We start from the raw sequence: 21937 nt of genomic DNA, 5'->3' as shown, positions 1-21937 counted from the left end.
AAGGACACTGGCTTTCACTCTGTGTGAGATGGGAAGCGATCAGAGGGTCCTGAACAGACGGCCATTCTCTGACTTATGAAATGACAACTGTTAGAATCCTCAGGACAGCTGCCGTTTATTAGCGCTGCTGTGCCAGTCACCACGGGTGCCAGCAGGGAATCCTTGCAGCAACGCTCCAAGGTAAGTGGTACCCTTGTTCCCACAGTACCGCTGAGCTACTCGAGGCAAAGCATAATCGAGGCACTTTCCCCCAAATCGCACAGTTACTCCCCACAGGATTCTTTTTCTCTTAGCCCAGCTGGGCCCTTGACGCAGCTCAGCCATCCTCAGGCCTGTTGATTCTCATCTTTTCCACATCTCATTCTCCAAAGAGTCAAGGATGTCTCCACCTCACTCCTCTTTCTGCCTCGTGGGTCCCACTCTTATAAATGTATCTGCATCCTCGACCTTGGCATCTAGGCACCCCTTCTTTCTTCGAGACCCTCCCCTGCCCACTTCCCTGCACAGTCTGGCAGGCACAGGCCCAGCTGCAGCCACGTATGTGGGTTTTGTGTCGGGTTCACAGCGTGGAATGTGAGGGGAAGGGCTGCGAGCCCTCTAGGTCCTATCCTCTCCTTTTCTTCACAGCCACGTTTCTGAAGCACAGTACCCCCTGCCTCGCTTCCCATGGGTCTGGCCTCCTCCCTCCTCACCCCACTGAAGTGGGCCTCACTGATCCTGCCCTGGAGCTGTTAGTAGCTGGGGCTCAGGGACGCACTCACACTTTCTCCATCTGGACTGCTCCAAGGTGGGGACACTGGGGACAGCCACCTTCTCGGACCCCTCCCCACAGAGCACCCCGTCAGCCTTTCTGATGGCCCTGTCTCGGGATCCTAGACCCCTGCCCCCAACACCGGTACACTGTAAGGTCTGTTCTTGGCCATCTTCTCATTCTGTGGGCATCAGCCCATGGTTCTTGTACTCATGGACATTCCAAATTGCATTTCCAGCCCCATCTTATCCCCTCCATTTTAGACTCTCCAACTGTCTACCTGACTTTCCGCCTGGATGCCCCACGGATGCCTGGACTCTTGTGACACCATCTGAGTCAACATAACTGCCTCCACCTACCTTCTCATCCTCTGCCCTCCCTCTTTCTCGCTATCCCTTCTGATCCGTTTTCCAGCCCCGTTGATTCTACCCACCTCAAAGTCTGCCGCCCCCCCCTTCCCATTCTCACCGCCAATGCCCTGGCTGCTTCCGTCTGTCACTCACTCTCCCCTAGATTATTACAATGGCCTGGTTGCAAGTCTTCTTATCTCCTGCTCAGTGATTCTCAGAAAGATCACCTGGGATGCTTCTTGAAAGTGCAGATTCTCAGTCCCCAGCCCCAGAGAGTCTAGTTCAGCCTGGACTCAGGATTCAGGCGTCTGCATTTTTAATAAGGCCCCCCTGGGTGATCGCAATATGGGTGTCCCCAACGACTGTGTAAGAAATGACATCACTTAGCCTCTTCTTGTTCTCATCCATTCTCCACATGATTAATTACTGCAACTATTACTACCCAACATTTCTTAAACACTCACCATATCTGAAGACTGTGTTGAATCCTCCATGTGCATTTGTCCCACTAAACAACTCTTTATTTTAACTACTATCATTAGCCCCATTTCACCTTTAAGAAGACTGAGGCGCAGAGAGCTAAGTTAACTAGCCCGAGGGCACAGTCTCTCTGTGACAACGCCAGGTTCCTGATATTACATTTCACCATCTCCTTTGCTCCCCATGGTCCGGCTGTACCGAATGACTTCAGTTCTCCAAATACACCTTGTTGCTCTATGCCTCTGAACCTTTGTCCAGGCAGTCGCTCTCTTTCTAATGACCATCTGTATTCGTTTTCTATGGCTGTGTAACAAATTACCACAAAGTCAGGAGCTGGGCACAGTGTGGCTGGTTCTCTGTTTAGGTTCCCACAAAGCTACAGGCAAGGTGTTAGCCGGGGCTGTGTTCTCTCATGGAGTTCAGGGCTCTTTTCCAAGCTCACTGGTTGTTGGCAGAATTTTTCTCCTCTTTCCTTGCTGGCTGTCAGCCAGGGGTTGCTCTCAGCTCCTAAAGGCTGCCCAGTTTCCTTGCCACTGGCCCCCTTCATCTCTAAAGCTAGCAAAGGAGAATCTTGCCCATGATAAATCCTTTCCATGCTTCAAATCTCTTTTGCCAGGAAAAGCCTACTTGCTTTTCAAGGCTCACCTGATTAGGTCAGGTCCACCAAGGATAATTTCCAGATTTTAAGATCAGTTGATGTGGGACCTTAATTGCATCTGCAAAATCTCTTACCACAGCACCTAAATTGGTATTTGATTGAATAACTGGGGGAATGTGGGGGTGGGGCTCAGGGGGACCTGAGAACTTTGGGGGCCATCTTAGAATTCTGCCTACCATACCACCTAATCTTCAAAATTTAGCTCAAGGATTTCTGCCTTCCTCAATGCCTCTAGGCACTTAGGTCCACCTCTGATTCCCCCACAGCATCCAACACACTTAAAATTTGTCCACTGTCTAACCTCTCCATTTCTCCCCAGCTGGGCTGTGAATTTCTTGAGGGCCGGAACTAAGCCCTGGTCCTCTTTGTATCCCCAGCATCTACAACAGCATCCAGCTCAATACATGCTGTATTTGCTGCCTGAGAGTGAGCCAGCTGCCCAAGCCAGGTCTCCAGGTAAGAAGAGCATTTTAATTAGAGTTGCCTAAGTTGCACGAAAAGTGCTGTTGATGGGGGCCAGAAAACGGGAAACATCAATGGTACCCGGTGCTCCCAAGGCTCTTAGCGATCAGTGGGCAAGTGCCGCCTCGGAAATCCCGCGGAGAACCAGCCACTAGGTGTCACTCCCGATTCAGTAAAGAGAGCCCCGGATCTTGGAAAGCAGTTTAGGCTTTTCTAGTGAAGGGAGCTGGTTAGATGACCCCCACCCATTGTTTTCTTCTGGTTCACACTCCAAGGCATCCCCTGTTCCTCAACTCCCTCCACTGACACAATCTGGGTCTAAAAAAACGACAACAGAATCGAGAACTTCTAGGGTTAGGGCCACCTGACCATCTAATTCAGTCTCCAGATTTTGCAACCAGAGCGGAGGGCGGGGAACAGAGCCGGCTTCGGCGCCCACGTGGGTGCGAGCGCCCCTCCCAGCTTTGGGCTGCTGCCAGGAGGCACAGGTGGGCCCCGCCTCCTGGCTTAGAGGGTGTCCCGGCTGGTCCCGGGGCCTGCACCGCGGTGTGCCCCCAGGACCAGTTCCAGGGGCTTGGGGCATTTTTAGCCTCTTTTCCGGCGCGGAAAAGGCACCTGCTTCTGCGCCCCAGACCCCAGAAAGGGGAAGATGACGCCGTCACAAGAGGGTCCTAAGGGCCCGATAAGACCTGCCATTTCTGATCGTCTCAAGCAGTCTCTTTTTTCTTTGCACTTTAAAGATGAGAAGCGGGGGGAGCACTCCGGCTTCCCGGGACCTGGGCCGTCAGTACCCGCAATTAACCGCAGTCAGTCCCCCTTGAGCCTGGAAAAGTTCGGGGCTGTAAGGGCGGGAGTCGGAAAACACTTGTGAAGAACACTTCCTGGGCGAGAGTTTGAGACGCTTTTTCTTCCCCTCCACTTTTCCCCCTGGAATAAGTTAATATTTACTCTCGAGAGGTTCGGGACAGACAGGACGGACACAACGCCTGTGCGGACGCATTTTCCTTCACCCCCGGCAGAGGGCGCACCCCCTCCGCGCCCCCTCCCCGCTGGGCAAACCCACTCCCCGGTCACCCGCCCCAGGCCCGGCTTGGTCCAGGCTGGACCTCCAACCCCAGGTGCCTGCAGCCCTAACCTGGGGATAATTTCAAAGTCACTTCCGTCAGACCTTGCTTATAGCCTTTGAATATCTTGTTTCCTTTGCTCCCAGCGGACTTACTGTTCGTCTTGTGAACATTAAGTGAATATTAAAATTCCTTTGCACTTCCTACAGCGCTGGGTAATCGAGAGCTTACCTGACTGGATGGAAATGGAGCTAAGGAAGCTGGCTCAGGGTCCAGACTTCTGCTAGGGCTCATCCACAGAGTGAAAAATCTTTTCTATCAATACAATACTTTCCTTTAAAATTTGCAAAGGAGATTTCCCATGTAACCCTTTTGTTTGTTAAGCTCTTTCCTCTTTGCGTGAAAAGGTGGACTGATTCATTTATTTCTCAACAAGTATTTTATTGAGTGCCTTCTGTGCTCCAGATACTGGGGTGAAGAATGCAGGCTTGGTTCCTGATTTTGGTGGAGCTAATGCTCTAGTAGGGGAGATATACTGAACAAATAATTGCAGGAAACATTAATTTGTTTTGAGAGATATGCTACAAAGGAGAAGCAGAGGCTGCTGGGAGAGGGCGCCAGCAGGGAACCAGCTGAAGCCCTCACCTGAACCTTAGACACAACTTTCCTCCTTATTCACCCTGATGCTGTCTTCCCTGCCAACTGATACAAATCATGTCTCCCACCCCTGCCCCAGAAAAGATGAGTCAGTGCCTTCAAGGCTGCACATCCCCAGGTGAGGTAATAGAGTCAGACTCTTGTTGGACTCTCCTCTTTTCTCCTTCACACTCCTGGGCTGAGGGCCACTAGGCAAGGCATTAACTAGTTTGCATGATGAAATTTACATTACAAATTTCTCCTGAGGCCTGATGACTAACAAGGTCTGAAAACAACAATTCTGGGTACTGCCTCCTCCTTCTCCTCAGTATTTATTAAGCACCTACTAGGAATAGGGCTGGATGTTCAGCCAAGGATGCAAAAAAGCACTGGAGACAGAAGGAATATGCTAAAGGCTGAGCAGTGGTACAGACTGACAGCTCCCAGCGTTAGAGACTCTGCGAACAGCTAAAAGTGAGAGCTTTATTAGTTAGGATCAGGGCCAGTTAATTCGGTAAAAGGCTAAAAGAAGTTCAACATAACAGTGGCTTAAACAAGATAGAAAAAAGCTGATCTGTACTGTGAAAGTCTGGAGCTAGGTACTCTCGGATTGATGGGGCAGCTCTGCTCCAAGAAGCTCTCAGGGACCCGGGGACTCCTTCTGTCTAATTTCCCTGCTATGCTTAACCTCCATTCCTAAGGTCATGGTCTTCTCAAGGTCCAAGACGGTTGCTCCAGTTCCAGCCATCACATCCAGCAGGAGGGCGAAAAGGATAACGAAGAGGGGCAAAGGGTGGATGGTAGATAACTTATAAAGAAGGTTCCCAGAATAAGACTCATCCACTTATAAGTTATTGGACAGAACTTAGATACATGGCCCTTATAATTGCAAGGAAGATGGGATATACAGGTTTTATCTGGGGGAGTCAAAACTACAGGTTTTATCTGGGGGAGTCAGATTCTGTTACTAGCAGTCTTTGCCATTGAGCCTGACTTAAGGGGTCAAATTTTAATTTTTGCCACTACGTTTAAAATACCCTGCCAATTCTTCTTCCTTAATATATCACAAATCCATCCTCAATGCCACAGCCCTTCGTAATTTCTCACCTTGCATTAACTCAACGGCCTCTGTCTGTTGCCAGGGTGATCAGTCCAAGATGCAAATGTGCTCATATCAGCCCTCCGCATAAAATGCCTTGGGGATCCCTATTGCCTTGAAAGAAAATGCAAACTCCTTAGCAAGACTAAAAGCCCTGTTGTCATCTCACCCCAGTATCTTCTCTAGCCTCATCTCTCATGCCTTTTCCACATGCACCCAACAATCCAGGCGCATTAGACTACTGGCAGTTCCCAGGATGTTTCCTTACCACCCTCTCAGTCTGGAATATTTTCTCCTCCATTCTTGGCAGCTGGCCAATTCCTACAGTCCTTTACTAACTTTGCTGAGGTTAACCTTCATCAGAATCTTCACCAATTTTATGTCCTACACCTCTGGTATCTTCCTGTTCTCCCTGCTACCTCAGTACACAAAGCCAGACCTATTCAAAGAACAGGATGTCGTTGCCTGGGCAACAGTGAGTACCAGCCAATGGTTGGATCACCAGCTGGATTCACAGTGCAGCTTCTGGCGGTGGACTTCTAGTTGGCACTGTTGGCCATGCCCTTTTTCTTGATAGACTCTCCCCCCTCCTTGGTCATGCCTCTCCCCTGGCCCTCTCTACCCTGTCCCCTGTTTCTTCTTATCCTGCTCACCCTGAAATGTTGATGTTTCCTAGAGATCAGTTTTTGCTCTTCTCTTGTCATTTCACATACATTCCCCAAGACTTTTGATTCCATTTCAAGACTTCAGGTGCCGCCTACACCTATGCTTCTAAATCTGTATTTCCACATACATTTTCTCTTCTGAGCTTTGGATGTGACCGTCCAACTATATACTGGACACATGGAATAGGGAGGAGCAATTCCCCATGAAGGAGGCGATGCAGCTTCACCCGCTCACCCCCACCCCCACCCCTACCCCACCCCAGGGTATTGCCCGTGCAGGGCAGGAATCTGCAGAACGACCCTCTGCTTTGCTTGCTTCTTGGTGCAGGGTGCACATCCCACCTAGACAGAGGCACCAGCCAAGTCTGGATGCCGGGAAGCATGCCTGTAAGCAGCAGGTGCTTGCAGATATGTGATGAATGGGACTGAGTGGAGGAGAAGGAGAAGAACTATCACCAAACTCCGTCAAAGACACTATTCAATGTTCGGGTGGGTTGTTGGCCTGTTGAGGCCTCGTCCTGACTTGGCTGTGGTCACAGCTGGCACATTCCAGGACAGAGAAGCCATTGACACGGGTATTTACTTCAACTATCGCCACCCACTCCCATCTCACATGTATCCCAAGCTCCAGGTATGAAAAACTACTCTCCTGCCTCAGAGAGGAGCTCCATATCCCACTTGCCCGAGTCAGCTTCATTGCAAACCTGATGCCATGGTTTGGGGTCCATTGGGGTTGTGCGGAAGTGATCTCTAGGGAGTGTAAGGCCATTGATGAAAGCATCTGGGTCTGTTTCATAAGGCTTGTGTTCCTGCTGGGTAGGGGCTCGGTGGATATTTCTGTTTTTTTTAATTGAAGTATAGTGGATTTACAATGTTGTGTTAGTTTTTGGTGTACAGCAAAATGATTCAGTTATATATATATACACACACACATATATATAGATATATATGTGTGTATATATATATACTTTCTCATATTCTTTTTCATTATAGATTATTACAAGATATTGAATATAGTTCCCTGTAAATGGACATTTCTGAGACACCTCTAATAAGCTCAGGTTTGACCAAAGATCTCCCTCTGGAGAGGTGTTCTTTTCTCCTTTCTTCATTATCACAGAAGACCTCTGAGGCTGTGAGGGGGAAAGAAGGGCTGTCTGGCTCACTGGCGCTGAGAGAAATGGGACACATCATCAGAAAGATTTGCATATTGTAAAATTTAAAGGCTCTAAGGGAATACTGTGGCATGTATATATATATATATATATATATATATATATATATATATATATATATATATATATGAAACAACCTAAATTTCCACTGACAGATGAATGGATAAACAAAATGTGGTATGTACCTATAGTAAAATATTATTCAGCCTTAAAAAGGAATGAAATTCTGATACATACTCCAACATGGATAAACTTTGAAGACATCACGCTAAGTAAAACAAGACAGACCCCGAAGCACAAGTATTGTACAATTCCACTTATGTGAGATATGCAGAATAGTCAAATTCATAGAGACAGAAAGTAGAATAGTGGTCACCGGGGGCTGGAGGGAGAGAGGAATGGGGAACTATTGTACAAGGTTTCAGCTGGGGATGATGGGAAAGTTCCGGAGATGCATGGAGTGCTGATAGCATAATGATGTGAATGTACTTAATGCTACTGAGATGTATACTTTTAAATGGTTAAAAGGGTAAATTTTATGTTATGTGTATTTTACCACAAATGTATATATCCACAAATGTAAAAAATGTATATCTGAATCGCTTTTCAGATGTATCTTTTACTTGTCTAGCAGCTGTCAGAAATTGTAGTTGAATTGCTTTTAAAATGTCTGCTATAAAGTTGTTTACATCAGAGCGCCAGTTGGTCCCAAAACAATTTCAAGGAAAGGGGAGTGTGTGTGAATGTGTGTATGTGTTGGAGTGGGAGAGAACCTAGGTTACAATCCAGTGAATAAAAAGAACAGGTAATGATCCTTTAAGTTGGAATTAACTACTACTTACATGTTCCTATAAATTTTGTTTACACACTTTCCTAATGGCAGGAGAAAGCTGAATCACTTTGTATGAAAAAAATAGTCCATGAAATTCAACTTTTCTTTCCAAATAAACTTTAGAAAGAATGTATATGAGGAAATAAGGAGACGCCAGTCCAGCCGGCCAGGTCAATGGAGTCAGTTCAGTGGATTCATGTGGTAACCAATGCTGCAGTCAGACTCACATCCTCTCAGGGATGTGCAACATCATTTACGTTAGCATCTTCCCGGTGCCTTATCCATCTAGCTAGCAATAAGCACTTGCTGAATTGAAGGTTTAGCGGGCTAACTTTCCCTAGAGTCAAAGCTTTAAATTAAAAAAAGAAATGCATCTGATAATAGAATTTCAGCCATGTGCCATGACAGGAAACTACTCATCTAGTCCAAAAATGTGTCTTAAAAAAAAAAAATAGTAAAAGAGAAATAAAGTTGGAGGTCTTACAAAAAAAAAAAAAAAAAAAAGGTAAAACTGAGATGTTTAAAACAGGTGGCGAAGTCCCCCACATTCTAGCTGCTCTCTTTCTTCTGTATGGAGATTTTGCAGAAAATTGCAAATGTCCTATTTCACCAAATTCAAAGTCTGAGGCACAAACATACCTAACTTTGTCAGTTTTAAATGTAAAACTTTAGGTAAAAGCAGGTGTATGAGCAGCTGTCACCCAGATGGCTGTGGAAGTGAAATTCATTCATTCCATGTATGAGCACATGATGTGTCAGGCAGTAGGGGCAGAAAATGAATTAAGTATAACCCCTCACATTCCTGTAAGCAGGACTGGCTACAGAATTTGGGACCTGGTGCAAAATGCAAATGCAGAGCCCATTAGAAAATGAGGGAGAATTTCAAGTTGATGACAGCAGAGCATTAAGCCAAGCCTGGGGTCCTTCTAAGTGCGGGAGTGGAGGGCGGCCAGGCTGGGTCAACCGCAGGGGCTTGGCCTGTGAAGCCAGGCGCCTGCAGAGTCAGATGCCGACATAAGGCTCCAGTCAGTCTGTGGACGACCCCGGGAGAGCAGGGTCCCAGCAACAGGGTGTCTCATTGCCACGATTATACTGCATCTCACTTTGACTTCAGCAAATCTCTTGTACCTTTTAACACACGTTTGAACACCTGCCTATGGCACAGTTCAATGAGTGTTCTTGCGCTAATATCCTCCAATTCAATCAGGTTATAATCTTGTCATATTATGAAAACGAATTTACACCTAGGATTAGGATGATGATGGGAATGATTTACACTTACTATATACTAGGCACTGGGTCAGAGCTTAACAGAAACTTTCGAATTTAATTCTCATAAATAAACTTATAAAATAGGTACTTTTGTCTCCATTTCAGAGAAGAGAAACTGAGGTTCAGAGAGATTAAGGAACTTGCTCAACGTCACACAGGTGGTCAGGGATGGAGCAGGGATTCAAACCTAACTTCAAAGCTCTTGAAATTCCCACGAAGTTGCTAGCCCCCTACCCCACCCCCTGCCTCTCCGCTTCCTAAAATCTGATGAAAAGAACAGAAATTATTCTCAAAACTAAAGAGTACAAGTTTTCTATCTTGATGCCATTTGGAAATGGGTCTTATAATTTCTGAACCCAGGATAGAAAATACTCAGGGAGATAGTACTTCAGTGCACATGATAAGAAAGTATCGACGCTAAGTCCAAATCAATTCAATTACTACTTATTGAGCAACAATTAAGTGTAAGAAGCTGTGCTGGATGCCACGGAGGACATGAGATGAACAGATGGAGAAAATGCCCTGAGAGAGAAGGTTAAGACATGCACACAGATGGACAGAGAATGGAAATAGAATATAGTGCATCCACACGGACACCTGAAGAAATTGTCTGCCTAGAAGAACAGGCTAGGCTTTTGGAAGAGGGTGGTGCTTTTGGCTTAGAACAATGGGCAGGATTCTGGGAGGAGGAGGGACCGGGGGCTGTCCAGGCAGGATGAGGGGTGCACGGTGCGTGTCTGGAGGACAGATGGAGTCTTACCCCTGAGCAGGGCTGAATGCTGGTGGGGCGGGCACAGTGGAGGAAGCTGTCAGGGCGACTTCATGGCAGGCCTTGGACCAACACTGGGGCACCTGTACTCCCTTTAGGAAGGTGAGCCTCTGACAAGTGTTAACCGGGAGACAGATATGATTAACACTGGGCACTAGGAGATTGAAGCTGGCATCCGTGAGAGGGAGGGAGGGCAGGGGGCAAGAGCTGAAGGGGGGGACCTGAGGCTAATCCAGGTGAGAAACAGCCCAGGCCTGAACTTGGGTGGGCTGAGGGGATGTTTTAAAGACTCTTTAGAAGATACTTTCTCATTAAAAAAAAAAAAAAAAAAAAAATCTGTGAAGGGGAGATCACATGTAGGTAAAACACCCCTTTGTTCTTATGAAGTTTCTGGAAGCGAGACAAACTCAAGATACTATCGCTATTATTCAGCCTAAGGATATTTGTCTACAATTCTTGTTGGCTCCTGTGGGATCTGGCTCCCCTGGACTCCCCAGCAGCAGCCTGGCCTCTCAGGAATATGGCCATCGCACAAGGAGGAACCCATTGCGTTAAACCCCTGCACGTACGTGGCGTCTTCTGTAACATTCCACCCTGCTTGGGCAACAGGACAGTTTAAAATGCACAGTATTTTAAGTAAGAGATCATTTATGGTGGGTAGAAGATCAGATCAACCAAACCTGCAAGTCAAGCCTGCTTTGGAAATCTTTCATTCTTTGGGTATCAAAACAAGCTCAACGGGGCAACCCTTGGCTAGGAGCCAGGACCAGTTTCTTAAGATCCCAAGGTCCTGGGAGAAGGCATGGGAAGGGGCCTTTCCTTGGCCTCCCACGGCACGCCTTGTAACCGGAGGTCTGTCATTACGGGAGACAGCACAGGGATGCCACATGGAGCAGAAAGGAAAAAAAGCAGAGAAAAATCTGACCCATCAGTATAGCTCAAAGTAATTAAAATAATGTTTTGTTTGTGAAGTGCTAGCAGATTGGAAAATGACACGCCAATCAGGGAAGCATGTGGAGCCCAGGATGCTGTAATTCTCACCCTGCCTAATCTGCTCACACATTCTGGAGCTGTGGCGACCACAGAGCAGTGTCTGCATCGAAGGAAAGCCAAGCAGCCCATCTATTACCTCCAAGAAGGGAAAATGCAGTAAATTCAGGAAAAACACTACTTCAAAATGTCAGTGCTGCGCAATGCTTTCAGGAGAGGGGACATGGAAAAACAGCCAGCAGGCGCTGGCTGGAGGAGCCTGACAGAGGTGACTTGGATCCATCGATGCTGATGTGTCCCAGCTAGTCAGCCAACAGTTGCAAATCTGGTCAGCTTCTTGGTGCAGAAAAGGAGACCTGGGGCGGCTGGCAGATGGAGATGGTGTGGCTAATTCCGAGGTCCAGATGGGCTTTCTTGCTCTGGGCGTCCACCAGGGCTTCTAAACCGCCTCCGGAATTAAAGGATCCTTTCTCCTTTTCTTCAGCAGTCTGTTGGAAGGAAAGCTTATTTGCCCCACTCCCTACAAAAGAGCGGACCCTTCCTCCACTCCTCCCTGGCGAATATAACTGGAGGAACAGTCCCAGCCCTTCTTTCTAGGCTTCCTGGGGAAGATGGGGAGGCGGCATGGTGCCTACCCACCTTGCTCAGCACTTCTGCCTGCCCACAGGTCCCCAGTTTTCCTCCACTCTGCCGTGGGTCCTGTATGCGATGCCCCATGGCAGTTTATCCTGTGACCAGTGCGTGATTTCCTCTTAGTGGGAGGAGAAGATGCTTCTTTGGGCCTTGGATCCCAGCCAGGTCTTCAAACCAGCCTTCTCGGCAAGAAGGTCATCCATGTGATCTTTGATTCTTGTGTATTACTTCCCCATTGGTTCAGAATCCAGAGGGGAGGAGAAACAGGATTCATTTACACCCTCAAACCCCCAATGCTGTGGAGAAACTCAGGAAGTGAAATGCCAAGTATAAGTGTCAGTAACACTTTCCTTGTTCCCCTTGCCTTGAGTTGCTATTAAAGACCAAGGTCAGAATTTAGCACTGAGAGCACACCTATTCTCTACAAAAGCAAAGTTGTGAAGGTTTAAAGGTACAAACGATTGGAATAGGAAAGCTCGGTGGACTCAAGCCAGGTTCTCTGCAGAGAACACTGCCCCCTGTGTTCTTCAGGAGGAGACAGTGCTTTGGCCCCCTGCCTCCTCCACCCATCTTCTCTTGTCTGTCACACAGGGCCACCCGAGATAGATACACTCATGGTCTGAGAAGGCCTTTACCTTTCCCAGTGTGACATAGAGCATCTGGGCCTTCTGTTTTCCTCTGATTTACTGAGCTGGCCCAAGGGCCTGTCTAGGTCACCCTCCCGTGCAGAGACGTCTGGCAGAGTCCAAACCTTTCCAGCTCTCAGCGGTGATGCGGAAAATCACAGATGCCAAGAGCTCACTTGGGAAGCCAGAGGGGACTTCTGAGGACAGTGTCTTTAATGTGGGGGTCAGAAATCACTAACCTCTCCAAGCTTTCCCCTTGTAAGTTTTCTCGTGGCGGGGAGGGTGATTAAAATTAAGATTGAAAATGTTGCCGTGAGGTGACCTATATAAATCATGACTTTAAAAAAACTTTCTGGGACTGGCGGCTGACTTTAAGGGAATAAAAAAAAAAATCTGTCACGGGACAGGGATCTGGCTATGGTTTTGTGGTGATTAAATTACCCCCAGGGACTAGAGTCCTTACACTCTGAGGGGCAGCCCTGGAACCAGGTACATCATAGTAGAGAGGAAAGGACACAGCTTTGGGAATGAACAGACCTGGATTCAAAGCCAGTTCTGCTACTTACTAACTCAGCAAGTTACTTAACTTTTTTGAATCTCAGTTTTCTTATCTGTAAAATGGGGATAAAGTATCTCTCCCTCAATCACTTTATGGCTAGAATTAATTAAATAACATACACAACTTCTTAGTATGGTATCTAATATATAGTAAACATTCAGTAGCTATTGATTTCTCTTATTGTTTGCATAAAAATTCTATCCCTTCTCTGTTAATACTCATAACTAACAATTATAAGCGCTGATTATCTGCCAGGTTGCTAAGCAGTGCTCAGTGCTCCAGAATTTCTATATATCAGACTTTAAGAAGGGCTAGGGAATTTGTCTTGTGGCCGCATTTGCATATTCTTCAACAAAATATTGAGAAACACCCACCTATCACCTTTCAATAGACTCAGTTCATTTGGGGGTACTTTGTGAGGAAAGATGATAGACATTATCAAGGGGCCTAAAATTCTTTACAGATGTCATCTCAATCCATGACAAACTTAAAGTAGGAATTTACAATTGTTTTACAATTGTTTTGGGTTAACACTAGTTTTAACAAATCCCCAAATCTCTGAGCTCTAACAGGATGAAAAGCTGATTTCTCACTCACTTCAGTCTATTCTGAGTAATCCTGGGTACGCAGCCTTCTGTGTGATGTAGGAATCTAGGCTCCTTCCACCTATGCCTATGCCCTCCTATAAGTTTTCAGAATTCTCTCCTTTCAGTAGTTGGTTGGGGAAAGAATTGGTAGGGGAATAACTCACTTCTTAACCACTCTGGTCAGGGACAGTCACTTCTGCTCACACCCCATTGGTGAGAATCGGTCACATGTGGCCACAAGGGGGACTTGGAAATGTAGGTGCTGACTGGGCAGCCACACACCTGCACTGTGGATGGGTGGCCAGCCAGCCGCCTCTGCCACAAGAACTGTCCTTATTACAGCTGGAGAGAGCAAGGCTTAGGGGGCTGAGCTAACTAGTCTAAGGGCAGAACAAACAGGGGGTTGACTGTAGACTTTGCCTTTTTAATGATTACTCCAAACTGCCTCTGACAGTGGCCACTGACCATCGGGGAAAGAAGAATAAGGCATAAGGAGAAAAGGCTTCCCTGATTCATCTCTCTTCTCTATCGGGGGGCACTCTCAGGATGGAGCTCTCGAGTCCCACGCGTTCTCATTTCTGCCAGGTTTGCAGTTGAATTCCCAGGATGCCGGAAAACAGAACTGCAGAGCCCCACGGTCTATTGTGAAAGTGTCTCATCCACCCATCTCTTCATGGCAAGCCCATTTATTTTGACTCTGCCACACAGGTGAGTTGGTTCTACTTTTCAGGGTCTCTAGAGAAGTAGACAGATGCTTCCTCCATAACCCACTCCAGTGTTTCAGTGTTCTGTTCCTATAGTAGACGCCAGGGGACACAACCCAGCTCCCCCGTCATGGGCCAGTGCATGCATCCCACAGCTGCTATAAGTGTTGGCTATGGGATCTCAGCTACACCCTCCTCAAGAATTGTCCTCAGCCCACGGGGACCTCCTCACTCAGAGACACTTGGGAGATTATTGTCCCCTCACCCTCTCAGGGGTGGTCTGCCCCAGTGCCTGATTGATACTGAGGTCTAAAATGCTGGTCCTCTTGCCTTGAGGTGACACAATTCCTTGATGTTATATAAGCTCCAGAGTTCCCTCTGGGATCAGGCTGAGGCTAGACTTGAGGGGAACCCACATCTTTATCTTCTTCTCCTGCTCTAACCCACTTCCCTAAGTGCCTTACTTTCTCCTCCCGAAATCTCTCCCAGAAGACCACCAATCTCTGCTTTTAGGGAACCAGGTCGAAGACAGTGCCCAAGCAGGGAACACTTACTCTTCTAACCAGAAGCCTGCATCCTTGGAGGTCATAGCAAACAGCTGATCACTCTTTACAACTACCTTACAATTTGAAGACTTTAAAAATGCCCGCTTTTCTCCCACCTTCTTTTCTTTAGAAAGAATTCTAGTTTTGTTAACCACTGTTCAGTTCTTTTTTTTTTAATATCTGTGCCTCCAGGGATCACTATCTTCCCACTGGCCTTGAGGGTCTTCACTCCTCCAGGGGTAATCAGACTGTCTCCAATTTGCTTTATTAAGCCATCTTCCATGTAAATCTCAGCGTAAAAGGATTGATCATCGTTGATGATTCTGCCTCCCTTGATGAGAAGACGGTCACTCCCCAGTGAAGAGAAAGGTCCTTGCAAAACTGTCTGTGCTCTATCAAAATGACTTGTGATTTCTTAAGCTCTATGGTTTCAGTTTTAATGTCAACATCACTGCCCAGAACATGGGAGTCTAGAATTGACCCATTTAACAGGAAATGGGCTAATGGAAGGATTATTCTGTAGAGCATCATTACTACAACCAACCGTAACAATGGTGAATGGTTTTACCATCTCAAAAGACTTTCCAGAGAATTCCCTGGTGGTGCAGTGGTTAAGAACCCGCCTGCCGATGCAGGGGACACGGGTTCGAGCCCTGGTCCGGGAAGATCCCACTTGCCGCGGAGCAACTAAGCCCACGCTCCACAGCTACTGAGCCTGCGCTCTAGAGCCCGTGAGCCACAACTACAGAGACTGTGTACCACAACTACTGAGCCTGAGCTCTAGAGCCCACGAGCCACAACTACTGAAGCCCGTGCGCCTAGAGCCCGTGCTCCACAACAAGAGAAGCCACCACGATGAGAAGCCCGTGCACCACAACGAAGAGTAGCCCCTGCTCGCCGCAACTAGAGAAAGCCCATGCACAGCAATGAAGACCCAAAATGGCCAAAAATAAATAAATAAACTTATTAAAAAAAACCCAACTTTCCCATCTTTATGTCATTTAGCCATCATAACTCTGTGGGAGGAAGTTTTATTTATTTATTTTTAAAGAGAAGATTTGAGTAAATAGAGGTGAAGTGTGTTGCTTAAGTTCATGGAGCTAAAGGCATAATTAGCATAGCAAAGACCGCAAAGAGGGGTTCTAACCTCCAGGCCTGGGCTCGTTTTATGACTTTCATCCCTTCCCTGATCTATAACCTTCCTATAGGGATCATTTTATGATGCTGTATCAGTGAGGAACTGTGTTCGGCTGGCTATAAGAGAGCCCTAAGAATAAAGACCCCCGGGCTTTCTCTTCTCACACACAAGGAAGTCTGGGAGGGAAGCAGCCTGGGGCTGTAGGCAGCTTCACAAAGTCATCAGAGACTTGAAATCCTTCGACTTTCTGTCCTACCATTTGGGCTCTTGAGGGTCCTTTGACCCATCTTTCTTGGCCCAAGATGGTTGCTGGAGCCCCAGCCGTCATAGGTGAGTTCCAGGCAGTGAGGTGGAGGAAGGAAAGAAGAAAGGCGTGCTCCTTCCCTTTAAGGAGATTTCTGGGAAGTCTCACACGGCACTTCTGTTCACTTCTCATTGGCCAGACAATACGCTTACACCTAGAGGGTAATGAAGCTCAAACCCCAGAGTTGTTCATTGCCAGGGTCCCTTCCAGATGTTTATGCCTAATTTTGTATTATTCTCAGTCATCTCCGGGAACAATTTATTGAGGCTTACTGTGTGCAAGTCGCTCTCCTGGGCATAGAAAGGAGACCAAAGCAGGACTGGATGTAGGTCAGAATCACTAGCAGCTCTTGGCACAGCCCTGAGGATTCTGATGTGCTCCTGTAGGCAGACTGTCACGTGTCATCTTCTCTCCACCCTCACCTTGATTTATGGGTGGGGGGGGTGATGGGTGGTACCATCAGGAGGGTGCTGTGTGTGTTTAGAGGAAAGATCAAGGATCACGGATCTAGGAGGGCACCTCATCCGTAGCTGGCGTATTTTAGGAAACATGCATAGTCTATTTGTTTAGTTGTGCCCCACTTACTTCTGAAAAGGAAAAAAAAACACCTTCTTCACCATGATTAAAATGAAGGTAGGGCTTCCCTGGTGGCGCAGTGGTTGAGAGTCCACCTGCCGATACAGGGGACACGGGTTCGTGCCCCAGTCCGGGCAGATCCCACATGCCACGGAGCGGCTGGGCCCGTGAGCCATGGCCGCTGAGCCTGCGCGTCCAGAGCCTGTGTTCCACAACGGGAGAGGCCACAGCAGTGAGAGGCCGGCGTACCGCAAAAAAAAAAAAAAAAAAAAAAAAAAAAAAAAGAAGGTAAAGATGGTAAATGGAAGATCAGAGGGAGAAGCTAGGTTGGAGCTTTTTAGCTGTCTTGGTTAAAACAGAGAGTTGCAAGAATCCGTTATTATGACTATCCAGCAAGAGGGGCAGGCCGTTCAGTGGGAGACAGAGTGCTTTCCTTAGCATTGAACTCTATGAGATTTATTGTGACAGATTTGTTTTCGAGGCATTAAACATACATTGTATGATGTGTAATAATAACTTTGCAGAAAGCGGGGAGGTAGTCTTCAGGGAGTTATTTCTTATATCAAGCCTGGAAAAGACTAGAGTTAAATTTTTAAATACCATGTTTTGTTGGATCTAAGACACCACTGATAACAGATACACTACTATTTTGTGTGTCACTAAGAAAGGGAAAACATTGCCAAATAAATTATGACTTCCCATAGCCGGTGATGCATTCTAATTTAAAAGGCGTTAAAATGTGAAAAAGCTCCCCTTAATATCAGTGGTATGTGGTACTCACTTAATGAATACATGTCTGCAGAGAGATACAGTAGCGTAATATAGAATGTAAGCTTTTTCATGACATGAGTTAACACAGAGGTAGAATTTAAAGAACGTTCATCTGGGATGTTCTGCTAACTGGGAAGAGATGTTTACAACCATGGAAGAAAAAACCCTAAGAATCGCATACCTAGTTCAGTGACCAAACTGTCTGAAGTAGCCTTCTGGAGGTCTGAGTTGACATGGGCACCTATGAGACACAGGTTGGCCACAGAACCAGGTTTGGGGCTCTAAAGCTTTGTCCTGGGGGATGTTGACATTCGCCCTTAATTTGTATGGGACCTTGGGTTACTTAACCTATTTCTCTGAAACAATGCCTATTGTATCGAGAAGATCAAATAAATTAGTCACTTATTTTTGCGGTATGCTGGCCTCTCACTGTTGTGGCCTCTCCCATTGCGGAGCACAGGCTCCGGACGCACAGGCTCAGTGGCCATGGCTCATGGGCCCAGCCGCTCCGCGGCACGTGGGGTCTTCCCGGACCGGGGCACGAACCCGTGCCCCCTGCATCGGCAGGCGGACTCTCAACCACTGCGCCACCAGAGAAGCCCCAATGACTGATGTCTTTATGAGAGAGAGGACACAGAGACAGACACAAGGAAGAGGGCCATGTGACAACAGAGGCAGAGATTGGAGGGATGTAGCTACGAGCCCAGAAAGGCAAGGAAGCCACCAGAAGCTAGGAAGAGGCAAGGAAGGAGTCACCCTGAGAGACTTCAAAGGGGGCGTGGCCCCGCTGACATCTTCATTTCATAATTCTAGCCCCTAGAGGAACTGTGGGAGAACAGGTTTCTGCTGATTTGAGCTGCCTGGTTTGTGGCATTTGGCTATGGTAGCCCTGGGAAACGAATACAGGGTTCAAAGGAGAGTGTTCATGGTATTTAAGGTTAGGAAAATCAGCTGTCTGAGAATCTAAAGCCTAGAACAAGAGAAAAAACACTTACTGTTCTTGAGTCCGAGCTTAATGTGTTTTTCATAAAGAAAAGTAAGCAGCTGTTTTCTATGCCTACCCTGGAAAGAGCGAGAAATGGCCACCTGGAAAGCTTTCCACTGGGAGTCTAGTTGTGGCTTTAGTTCTGCATCTGTTGGGCTACTGGGCTTTAAGCAAGCATCTTCACTATCTAGTACTTTAGTCTTCTCAACTGTTATATAAAGGGATTGGACCAGATGAGCTAGAAGATAACTTTTGTATTATTGTCTAAACTTGTATTATTCTTGTTGGTTTATTTATGGTGATGAAAAATTTCTGGATAGAAGGGAGACGTTCCAATGTCCCAATGGATTACCAAATAATATTATAGATTTTCTTCTTTGGAACTATTTGTGAATAGGATCAATCTGATGGCTGCAACTTGGGCAGTCAACTATGTGCTGTGTAATGTCCCTTTAAAACAGGAAACTTCCAAATTCAAATGCCTTCAGGAACCAGACAGCAAAAGAAGTGAGTTGAGCAACTGGATGCAGTAAAACAGGGAGTGGTGGGGGCTGTGGCCAAGACTAGGTGTTGTAGACTAGGGAGTGGTGGGGGTTGTGGCCAAGACTAGGTGTTGTAGACTAGGGAGTGGTGGGGACTGTGGTCAAGACTAGGTGTTGTAGACTACGGAGTGGTGGGGACTGTGGTCAAGACTAGGTGTTGTTGACTAGGGAGTGGTGGGGGCTGTGCAAGACTAGGTGTTGTAGACTACGGAGTGGTGGGGGCTGTGGCAAATTACAGGGCTCCTATGCCTTTACAAGGAAGCAATCATTGCTTAGCTCCAGCAAGTTGTTGCCAAGCAGCAATGCGGACTGAGGGCGCCAAATCTTCAGATTTTTCAAAGGAAGCCGGAATATAAATGTGAAGTCTCTCAAATCTTAAACCTTTCAGTAACTGACTTAAATTTAAAAATTAGCACTACTGGACCAACAAAACACTTCTATTGACTCAATGTGGTCCCTCAGGTTACCACTTTGTAACCTTTGCTTTAGCGCCTTGGAGTCAGTGTTTACTAAAACTAATAAACAGCTTAATGAAATACCCAAGGCATTTTAACATCCCTTTTTGAACATTTATATGGGAAAAATAGTTTTAGGGGGTATCCTAAGAATGCATGATATTATCTTTATTTTGTGGCTAAGGAAACCAAAGGGAAACAAGTTTTCATTACTTAAGAGAGCTGTAAGTACAACTTAGATTTAGAACATAGATTTGCTGACTCTGTACAGGGTACTTCTTCCATCAGCTCCTTCTGCCATTCATAGTAACGAGAGGGCACCAGGCAAAAGTTATTTGCATTGACGTGCCCACATGCACATGGATTTTGGTACTGGAAGCAGCTCAAAGGTATAAATATTATCTTAAGAGAAATGGTAGCTTGTGTCTGAACCTTGTTATATAGCAAGGAAAGAAAATGACTGGGAAATTTGGTGTTGGTTCAAGTTATCTTGCAATTATAGGATGTGGTTGAAATTGTAAGGACCAAAATATCGTAAGAAGTAGAAAAGGTCATTTGAAATAGTAATTGGAAAACAATCAGAAAAGCAAAAGGGAAAATATCAGAAAGGGATCCCAGGGGCAATTACATATGGCTATTATCACTTACAGATGACAGCATTCATCTGTGCTGGTTAATCTTATGTGTCAGTTTGACTGGGCTAAGGGATACCCAGAGAGTTGGTAAAACATTATTTCTGGGTGTGTCTGTGAGTCTGTCTCTGGAAGAGATTAGCATTTGAATTAGGAGACTGAGTAAAGAAGGTGGCCCTCACGGATCCGGGTGGGCATTTTTCAATACACTGAGGGTCTGAATAGAACAAAAAGGCCGAGGAAGGGTGAATTTCCTGTCTGCCTGAGCTGAGACATCCACCTTCTCCTGCCCTCACACATTGTTGCTTCTGGTTCTTGGGCCTTGGGACTCAGACCGGGACTGACTCCATTGGTTCCCCTGGTTCTCTGGCCTTCAGCTTTGAGTGGGAGCTACACCATCAGCTTTCCTGGGCCTCTAGCTTGCAGATGGCAGATCACGGCATTTCTCAGCCTCTATAATCAGGTGAGCCAATCCTTCATAATAAATCAATCTCTCTTTCTTTCTCTCTGTACACACACACACACACACACACACACACACACACACACACACACACACCCCACACACACACTATGGGTTCCACTTCTCTGGAAAACCCTGATTAATATACATGCTTCATTCATCCTTCCATTCATTTGCTTAATAACTGCTGTTTGCGTACTATTATATTCCAAGTAATATGCAAGCAAAAAGGAGACAACAGTAAACAAGATAGACCTGGTTCCTTTTCTCCTAAAGTGTCCTGTGGAGAGGAGGAAACAGACAAATAAATTGGCAGCAAGTATGGACCCTAAATACTCAAGCCCAAAAGACGGATTAACACTTGTGTCCCCTCACCTGCCAAGCCTTTGACCAAGTGTCATCTTGTTCACCTTGTCACAGTGGTTTCTCAGTGGAAACACTAGCAGTGCACCTTAATCCTCTGCTTAGAAATGTACACCTGAATTTAAGGAAGACATGGGGTTAAGACTGGTATCTTAAATATTCGCACCAGCATAACTGGAGACGAAGTAAGAAGACCTGGGTTCTTATCTTGTCTCTCCTACTAAACAGCTGTGTGCAGGTCACTGGCTTCTCTCAACTTCAGCTCCCTTTAAGTGACAGTGCATTGCGACCTAGAGATGCCTCTATAAATGGTTAGCTTTATTATTCTGACTTCCATGCTTCTAAAACACATTAAAAATATATTTTGTACACAAAGAGTGAATCCTAATGTAAACTACGGACCCTGGTTTATTAATAATAAAAATGTATCAATATCAGTTTGTCAATTGTAACAAATGTACCACATTTGGACATGCAAGATGTTCATAGTAGGGGAAATTGTCTCTGAGGGCAGGGAGAAGGGGAATATGGGAACTGTCTGTACTTTCTGTTCAATTTTTCTATAAACCTAAAACTGCTCTAAAAAATAAAGTCTGTTAATTAAAAAAGATCAAAAAGTTTCCTCAGTATTACCAGTCTATTAAATTTATGATCTTCCCCCAAAAGGTATATTTTGTTAAATAAATTGAACTTGTTTACACTGATAATCTGCTAAGAAAAGATTTTATACAGTAGAACAAAAGTGAGCTTTGGCCCATCCTCTCTGAATAATCATAAATCACAATTTATGATTGTGTGGTTTAAGTGTGATTAAGTGTGGTTTCCTATACTTCTCAACAGAAGGAATCCGC

The 21937-nt window shown here is 46.1% G+C and overlaps 1 long non-coding RNA gene across 1 annotated transcript; it reads left to right on the top strand.

Moving 5' to 3' along the window:
- Positions 1-2366: 2366 nt before the first annotated feature.
- Positions 2367-15808, top strand: LOC117201160 (uncharacterized). Its single transcript, XR_004483131.2, has 3 exons — positions 2367-2695; positions 14194-14316; positions 15050-15808. It is a non-coding gene; the product is annotated as an uncharacterized LOC117201160 (long non-coding RNA).
- Positions 15809-21937: the final 6129 nt, after the last annotated feature.

This window comes from Orcinus orca, chromosome 11, assembly GCF_937001465.1.
Source record: "Orcinus orca chromosome 11, mOrcOrc1.1, whole genome shotgun sequence".
Lineage (NCBI taxonomy): Eukaryota > Metazoa > Chordata > Mammalia > Artiodactyla > Delphinidae > Orcinus > Orcinus orca.
Note: the sequence above shows the minus strand (reverse complement) of the source record. Positions and strands in the feature narration are given on the sequence as shown.